At 40.4% G+C, this 8,621-nt stretch overlaps 1 protein-coding gene across 2 annotated transcripts in view; it reads right to left on the reverse strand.

Annotated features, from left to right (window-relative positions):
• Nucleotides 1–8,179, reverse strand: part of Ddx42 (DEAD-box helicase 42) — a 38,481-nt gene extending 30,302 nt beyond the window's left edge. Inside the window, exon 1 of one of the 2 annotated variants that reach the window (XM_047544504.1) lies at nucleotides 8,010–8,179. The gene's annotated coding sequence lies outside the window, so the exon portion shown is untranslated. Of the gene's footprint in view, nucleotides 1–7,636; nucleotides 7,656–8,009 lie in introns of those variants that run through there. The other variant, XM_047544503.1, reaches the window with a different exon arrangement.
• Between the last annotated feature and the right edge of the window lie 442 nt (nucleotides 8,180–8,621).

Raw genomic sequence — 8,621 nt, forward strand, 5'->3', positions numbered from 1 at the left:
CACCTGAAATCCCAGCTACTCAAGAGGCTAAGGTAAGAGGATCACAAGTTAAGGATGGCCTGGGCACCTTACTGCAACTGTTTCAAAATAAAAACACTTTTTAAGGAGTTGGGGTGTAGCTCAATGGTTGAATGCTTGCCCAGGGAAAATTCAACACCCAGTACTGGGGGAGGAAAAAAAAAATTTTTTTTAAATTGCCTGAAATTTCCTCTCCTAGATAAGTAGTTTTGTCATATCTTTTGTTATTTTTTTCTATGCATACACATATACAAAATTTAAAAACGAAACTGAAACCATACTGTGTATTTTATTGATTTCTTCACCTATTGATATACTGTAATATCTTGCAATGTCAATAAATATATTCCTTCGCTACTATTTTATGTTGTCAACAAGATAGCTATATCTTTGGGTATATCCTTAATTATTTTCTTAGTATCAATTTTTAAAACATAATTGCCTGGGCTGGGGATATAGCTCAGTTGGTAGAGTGCTTGCCTTGAAAGCTCAAGGCCCTGGGTTCAATCCCCAGCACTGCAAAAAAACAAACAAAAAAAACAAACAAAAACAGAAACAAAAACATAATTGCCTAGTAAAAGGAATATGTGTTCTAACTCTTACAAATTCTAATTACTACTTATATTTATGGAAGTGTCCATTACACATTGAATAAAACAAGGTGGGTGGTATGATTCAATTTATGTAAAACACACATTACAAACAGAGTTGGAAGTCTAGGTCAAAATGTTAATACCAGTTTTTTGATTTTCACTTTTTTCTTTTTGGTATTTACCATTAGTAAGAAAATGGCTTTGAAGTTGAGATGGAAAAAGTTCCAAAAACCACATTTTACAGTAATATTGTTGAAGGGACCTGGAATAAATTGCTCTGTACCTTTCTGGTTTATGCCCCTCACATGGATCTATCTTACAGGTTTTATTTGAATGATACAGCATTTAGTTTAGTCAGCTTGGAATAAAATTTAAGTTAAAGTATGTCAATTTCTAGTCTTAGACCACAACTAAGCTCCAGACAGGGACCGTCTTTCCTCATTTTAGACCTATCACGGGTAAACATAGCTAAGGTAGGTACTTAGTATTAGTTTACTTGAACTTAATGAGGACTCTCATAAGGTGTTACCTCAATGTAACTTTACTGAGATGTAAAATCAATGTAATTTTAAGGAGATGAAATTTATTAAGAATATTTACAAGCAAGAAAATCTTAGTATTTAATGTTTTTAAACTAATGTGTATAACTATGTTTACAAGTATTTTCCAAATACACAAAAATGGACTCTAAATTTTAACCTCATTTTGCCTAGCATATATCATGTACATATAATGAATAAGCTGAAGAAATCAGAAAATAGGCAAAGGAAGAATGGTAAGACATCATTTAGATTCAGGTGGATTTTAAGTATCACACAGCACATGTTTATAATCTCAGTAGCTATGGAGGCTGAGGCTGGAGGATCAAAAATTCAAGGCCAGCTTCAGTAAGTGAGCAAGAACCCTGGACCTGTCTCAATAAAAAGGACTGGGGATGTGGCTCAGTGGTAAAGCATCCCTGGATTCAATCCCTAGGACTCCCCATCTCCCCCCTTAAATCAATCAATCAATCAATCAATCACATGAATGATCTCCTAGCAGGAAAAGTTTCAACAGTTTACTGCAAGTTTGCTAAGAAAGTAAGTAGTTAGGTGCTGGACATTTACATACTAAAGATATAGTCCCTGTTCTCTAGGAGTTGTCACTGTAGGTTTCAGGTAGCTGAAAACCAACATCGTGGTCAGGGGATGTTGCTCAGTGGTACAGCATTTCCCTAGCATGTGCGAGGCCCTGAGTTAAATCCCTACCATCACAAAAGACAAAAGATGAAAACACCAAAAACATCATAATAGGGTTGGTAGTAGATCAGTGGTAGAGCATATGCTTAGCACACACTGAGGTGTTGGGTTTGATTCCCAGCACCATCAAAAACTACAACAAAGAAACCCCACCCACACATGATGCTTTATACAAAATTCACTCATTAATTGGTGGTCCAGGAAAGGGTTCTTTGAACTAGGATGAGTCAAAAGAAGTCACAGAAGTTTTCCTGGGGAAAAATAATTGTTTCCGGAGATGACACTGGTATTAAGTTTCAAAACATAAAGAGGCATAAGAGCAAAGAGGCAGCAGAGGCATTTTAGATTGAAGTTGCTGCAAGTAGTATGGCGAACAGAAAAATAGTTCACTGCAGCTACAGTTAGTTTAGTAGGACATCTGGGAAAGTTACAGGATACATGTTCAGAAAAACAGGTAGAGCAAGGTGAACAGCTCAGTATGTATCCTAATAGCATACCATACAAAAATACCTTGTCAACTATAAAGAATCATTAATTTTTAAAAAAAAATTTTGTAAAAAAAAAAATATTTTTTGTTGTACATGGATACAGTACCTTTATTTATTTATTTTTATGTGGTGCTTAGAATTGAACCCAGTGCCTCACACATGCTAGGCAAGCACTCTACCACTGTGCTACAACTCCAGTCCAAGAATCATTACTTTAAGTAAAAAGGGAATGCATTTTAAAAGAATGGATGAGTAGAAAAAGTTGGCAAATAAATTGCTGAGGAGGTTGTTATGGAGATACAAATACAACTGTGAGTCAAGAGGAAAGAAAGCCTAATCAAGCAGATGCTGCTGAAGGTGCTGAGGGTTTAAAGCCAAACCGAGAGTGGTTTCCCAAGCTGAAAAGGCAGAGAATAAGGACAGAACAGTCATGTCAGTTATAGATGGAAATAAATTTTTAAATTTACATGTTGGAATTTTGGGGGGGGGATACAGGGAGTTGAACCCCAGCCTTTTTTTTGTATTTTTATTTAGAGACAGGGTCTCACTGAGTTGCTTAGGGCCTTGCTAAATTGCTGCAAATGGCTTTGAACCCTTGATTCTCCTGTCTCAGCCTCCTTAGCTGCTGGGATTAAAGGCGTATGCCACCCGGTTCACTATGTGGGTTTTTGAAATGATTATGGGCAGTATGGCTGTCCTTAAGCTAACAGGTGAGTGGATCAAGGTTAAAACTACTTCCTGTTGTGCTGAACTTTTCTATGGAAACAAACTGATACATCTCATCCCAGTTAAAGTCAGAGGAGGATCTTTCTCATAAATGAAGGAAAGCTTTGAGAAGTTTCTGGAAATATAAATGGATTACGTTCTTATCATATAGTTGGGGTACAAATGTGTCTATTTTCACTGCAATAAGGGTTCTATGTCACCATTTTCTCTTTCCCAGGTCTATATTCCTCCTCATTTTTTTTCCTGTATTCTAACATTAAATGTAAAATCGTTAGAATACAAGTTTATGCATTCTAATACAAGTTATAAAATTGAGTATTTAGGAAACAAAACGCTGCATGAAGAAAAGTATACTGTTACTGTGTAAATTTTGGCTCTGGCTTTTAGTTTGAATGACATTCTTGTCTATCCCAATAGTCACAGGTGCCATCATGCAACAGAAAGAGTGGAGTGGTGGTGGCAAAATTTCCTGAATGTTTAAAAGAAACAAAACAAAACAAAACAAAACAAAACAAAAAAAATCAACTACATCCATGTGCCTTTTCAAAACCAACTAAACTTTTCTATAAAGCATCTCTGTGTCTTTCAAAGTTTGTGTGGTAAGAAGCAAAGTAGATAGTGCTATAGTACTTCGTATTTTTGCTTATGATAACCACCACCAATTCTTTTTCATTTAAGTGAGGCTGAGAAATGTAATGGCAGCAGAAGGGCAATTTTCCACTGGGAAAGTTCATTTACAACTGTGGTAAACTTCATTTTGATGAGAAGTAGCACTGGTATTTTACCACGAGATGGGGAAAAAAAAAAGATGAGCATCATTTAAATAAAGTACAGACTGGGCACCATGGTGCACACTTGTAATCCCAGTGACTTCAGAGGGAGAGGCAGGAGACTCAAGAATTTGAGGACAACCTCAGCAATTGAGTGAGGGCTTAAGCAATTTAGTGAGATCCTGTCTCAAAATAAAAAATACAAAGGGCTGGGGATGCAGCTCAGTGGTAGAGTGTTCCTGGGTTCAATTCCTAGTACTGCAAAATAAATGAATGAATGAATGATATGTATCCAGGCTCTCCAAAATTCATCCTAGAATTTGTGAAAACCAATGTCTTCCATTATTTCAAACCTTGTTCTCTAGTTGTCTGTCCTTTCTGATTAATCTTAACCAGATCATCCTAAATGCATCATTAATTACTTGCTCTCTTAATTTTTTTCCTATTATAAAGCACTGCATATAGCTACCAGACACAAAGTTTTGTGGAATTATAGCTAAGAGAAGAAGATAACCATCCAATTTCTCTTTTCGGTGGGAGAGTGGTGTGGGGGTATGGGAATTGAACCCAGGGTTACTTTACCACTGAGCTACATCTCCACCCCTACCCCCTTATTCAGTCAGTCTCATTAGGCTGCTTAAGTCCTAACTTGTGGAGGCTGGCCTTGAATTTGTGATCCTCCTGCCTCAGTCCCCCAGCCACTGGGATTATAAGCATACATCATGGTAACATGTTACCACTCTAAGTGGTTATATGAAGTTATAAAAAAAGAGAAATAAAGAAAAAAAGATGGACACTCCTCTTATTAAAATTAATTTGAATATTAAGAGACATCTACTAAATCATTTAAGTCAAAATATAATAAGGATTATTAAAACATTAACTATAGTCTTACTAAATGTGGGTCTGTTCAAAGCTCCCTTTTTGGTACACACATACAAAGATGCACACACAGCTTTCTCTCAGGTCAAGAATATGCCTGGTATATCATCCTTCCCACCAGGCTGGACAGCTAGTTTATCTAACAGTTCTAAAATCTCACCACTACCTCCATAAACACTTCTCAGATTGATGACAGAGATGGTGAAAATGGAATTATTCAGTAGCTTCGAGGTAAATATTCAACATTCAGCTTCCTACACCAAGGAAACTTCATGGGTTTTCATTAAAAACAATAAATTCAACAAAAACAAACCAATTTTAAAAGGAGTAAAGGACCTGAAAAGACATTTCTCCCAACAAGATACAAAAATAGCCAATAAGCACAGGAAGAGATGCTTGACTCAGTAATAGGGAAATGCAAATCAAAATCAGAATGAGATAGTACCCCACACCCGTTTGAATGTTACTATCAAAAGAGAAAATACATGGGGCATGGTGGCACCTGCCTGTAATCTCAGCTACTTGAGAGGAAGGAGGATAACAAAGTTAGATGCTACCTTTGGTAACTGCGACCCTATCTCAAAAAAACCAAAATGGGGGATATAGTTCAAGGGTAGAGGCACTCCTGGGTTTAATCCCTAACGCCAGGGGTGGGGGGAACAAAATGGCTTTTCATCAAAATAGCTCTGAAGGGAAAGAAGGAAGCTCCTGCTTCCAAAGCCAAAACTAGAGCCAAAGATTTGAAGGCCAAGAAACAATGCTAAAAGGCATCTACAGTCATAAATAAAAAAGATGTACACTTTACCCTACCTTCTGGCCACCTAAAGATACTGCAGTTCTGGAGGCATCCCAAATATCTACTTCCTTTGGCAGAATAGCATTCTGTGGGTTATACTGTGGAACTAGTCATATCAGAGAGGTAAGCACTGATATGCTCAGTGAAAACCCTATTTCTCCAGGTTCTTTAGATCCTGGTCTCATGTTTTCTAAACACACAATTCTGATTCTGTTACTTCCTACAATTCAGTACCTCTCCATAGTTACTCAATCAAGCTGGAATGAGATAGAAAAACTACTTTACCATTCATATTAACCAGATTTCCCCACGTGCATTCAGTTTCTCAAGAACACCAGGAACTCTGACGAATGCTCTTCCTGCTATTTAGATCCTCTCTCTCTTCTAAATCTCACTATATCTACCTACACTTGATATCCTTCACTGACCATCTGAAATATCAACTCCTAGAACAATGACACAAATATGATTTCCTCAGAGAAGTGGCATCTCCTTCACCAAATTCCCCACCTGACATTTTCCAGGAACAGTGGCACACTCCTGTAATCCCAGCAACTTGAGAGTTGCTGGTGGACCACAAGTTTGAGGTCAGCCTCAGCAACTTAGAGACCCTGTCTCAAAATAGAGAGGCTGGGGGTACAGCTCAATGGTAGAGCACCCCTGGGGGTTCCATTCCTCATACAATAAATCAATAAAGTAGTAGACTTAAAAAAAAAAATCAACTGATTATAGAAACTCTTACTTTATTACTAAGTTTTTGGAGGAAACTTTGGGGAGAAGTACAGTGGCAGCTGATGAGCATCTACCCTACCTAATAATCTGCTTTGAGAAACCTCACACTATATACTGATCAGTTCTTTAATGAAAATCTGTATAAAAAACAAGAATTTCATCACATTCTTTTAAAACCGAATGTAAGTAATTGCTGTTAACTATTTTAAAAGCATCCCTTTCTTTGTTAGTTTAATGATACTAAGGACTATGACTATCCTTATGACAGAACACAAATCTGAAGAACTGCCCTACCCCATGAATGATGTTACATTATTACAATGTAAGTCAAATCTTATGCCCTCTGCTGGGAGATGGTTCCCATCTTATGCAGGATAAAGGTGAAATCTTCATAATAGCCTAAAATGTCTTGGTCCTCTCCCACCTGCCTTTCTTGACCTTATCTCCTACTACTCCCTCCTTGCTTAGTACTTCAAGCACATCAGTCTTCTCTCTGTTCCTCTAACAGGCCAGCTTTATCCTCTTCAAGGTCTTCTTTCTTGCAGTTCCCTCCACTGGAAAGTTCCTTTCCCCCAAATATTTCTACAGCTCACTCCCTCACCTCCTTCTAGTTTGTTTAAATATCAATTTGTCTGAAAGGACTTCCCTCACCACTCTACTACAAATTGAAACCACCTTCCCATTCTGCTTTTCAGCTTTCTTTTTCTCCTTAAATACTGATTAACTTCTAATATACAGTCGAATATATATTCAGCTCTCTCCCCATAAGAAAGTTTCGTGAGGACAGGGGTCAAAGACTTCTCTAATATTTAAAACAATGCCAGGGAACAGGCACACAGTAGGCATCAATAAAAATATTTCTTGAATGAATGAATTACACATTATGCTACATAACCTTCCTTCTAGGTACAGAAAAATACTTCTTCACAAGTCTAAAAACAAGTATCTGTTCTAAACACCGCTCACTTTCTACCTGCCAGAACTGGGTGGGGCTCTAAAAAGTTTAAATGAATTAAAATCTAGTCCCTTGCCCGGTAGTAACTCGTGCGTATGTATGTGGCAGGTGCAGATATGCAAAAATCATCTACAAAACATAATATACAGGAAAGTAACAGAAAATTAAAAGGCAAACAAAGACTGAGGGCCAAAGAGAAAAATGCTCACTAGGACAAGGAATTTGTAATGCACCCCAAACTCACGAGTACAAGTTTTTCCTTATATTTTTGGCGCGTGTGCTTGCAATCCACAGAAATTATTTACTCATATAAGATTTCAAGCAGGCCGCAAAAAGTTTGTGACAATGGTGATGCCAATCCCTGATCTACCCAAGGTTTCACAAAGATCACTGTCTTTACAACCTTATCTGTCAACTTTTGCTACCGGGAACACCTACCCGGGGACTTGTATCTCCTTGCCTACTTGAGTCAGAATCCTCCCGGTGACTCTCGGCCTCTGAGCCCGGCACCCTGCAAATCCCGTCCCTAACCTGGCAGGCACCGCCTCCGGAAAGCCGCCAACTGGGCCTCGGCATGAGTTGCTAGCAGCGGGAGCCGTGGGAGGGCGACGCGGCTCCGAAGGCTCTCTCGAGGCCTTAGACCGCACTCCCATCCCTCCCCGGTCCCTGGGCGGCCGGGGCCCAGAAGAAGCTCCGCCGACTCTTTGTTAAGCGAGGCCGGGGTTCCTCAGCCCTCGGTAGGCCCCACAGTTACCTCCAGTGCTTCCAAGGGCTAGCGACCCCGCGTCCTGCCCCCCTCCCCCACACAAACCTGCTGCTATGGCTGCAGCGGAAGCTGCTACTACCGCCGGCGTGGAGAGAATCCCACGACCCAAAGTACGCGCGGTCCGGGGCCTGTCCCGCCGCGCTCCTCCCCTCCGCCCCCTTCGCCGCCGCCGCCGCCTCTCGGCCCGTTGCTGGCGGGGGGGCGGGCCAAGGAGGGAGGGGAACGCACACCTGACATGCGCAGTAAGGAGAGCGCGGGCCAAAGGGCGGGGCCTGGGGGGCTATGGCTGCCGGAAGGCACCGCTACTTCCCGCCCTTGAAGTTCCAGCATCCCTCACAGGCTCCTTGGGCACTCTGACGGGAAACTGCTGCTGGGTAAAGTGTTCATGGCCCGTCTAGAAAGGGGGTCTGGGAATGCAGCAAGAGTGGCAGTGGCAGGGAGTCGCCCAAGGATCCCAAGAGAAAGGCGCCTGGCCGAAAACAACATGTACATAAAAAAGTCGATCCCCTGAAGTCAGGTCCTTTGCAAATACGATTTGGACATTTCCTCGCATGCCTCTGACCACATGGTCCCATGGAGCATGGCCACCTTTAGCTTCCGGAGCACCAGTTCAGAGTGACGTCAACTCGAATGGACCCTAATGGAAAGTGCTGGCTT

The sequence above is a fragment of the Sciurus carolinensis genome, chromosome 3 (genome assembly GCF_902686445.1).
Source record: "Sciurus carolinensis chromosome 3, mSciCar1.2, whole genome shotgun sequence".
NCBI classification, from domain to species: Eukaryota; Metazoa; Chordata; class Mammalia; order Rodentia; family Sciuridae; genus Sciurus; species Sciurus carolinensis.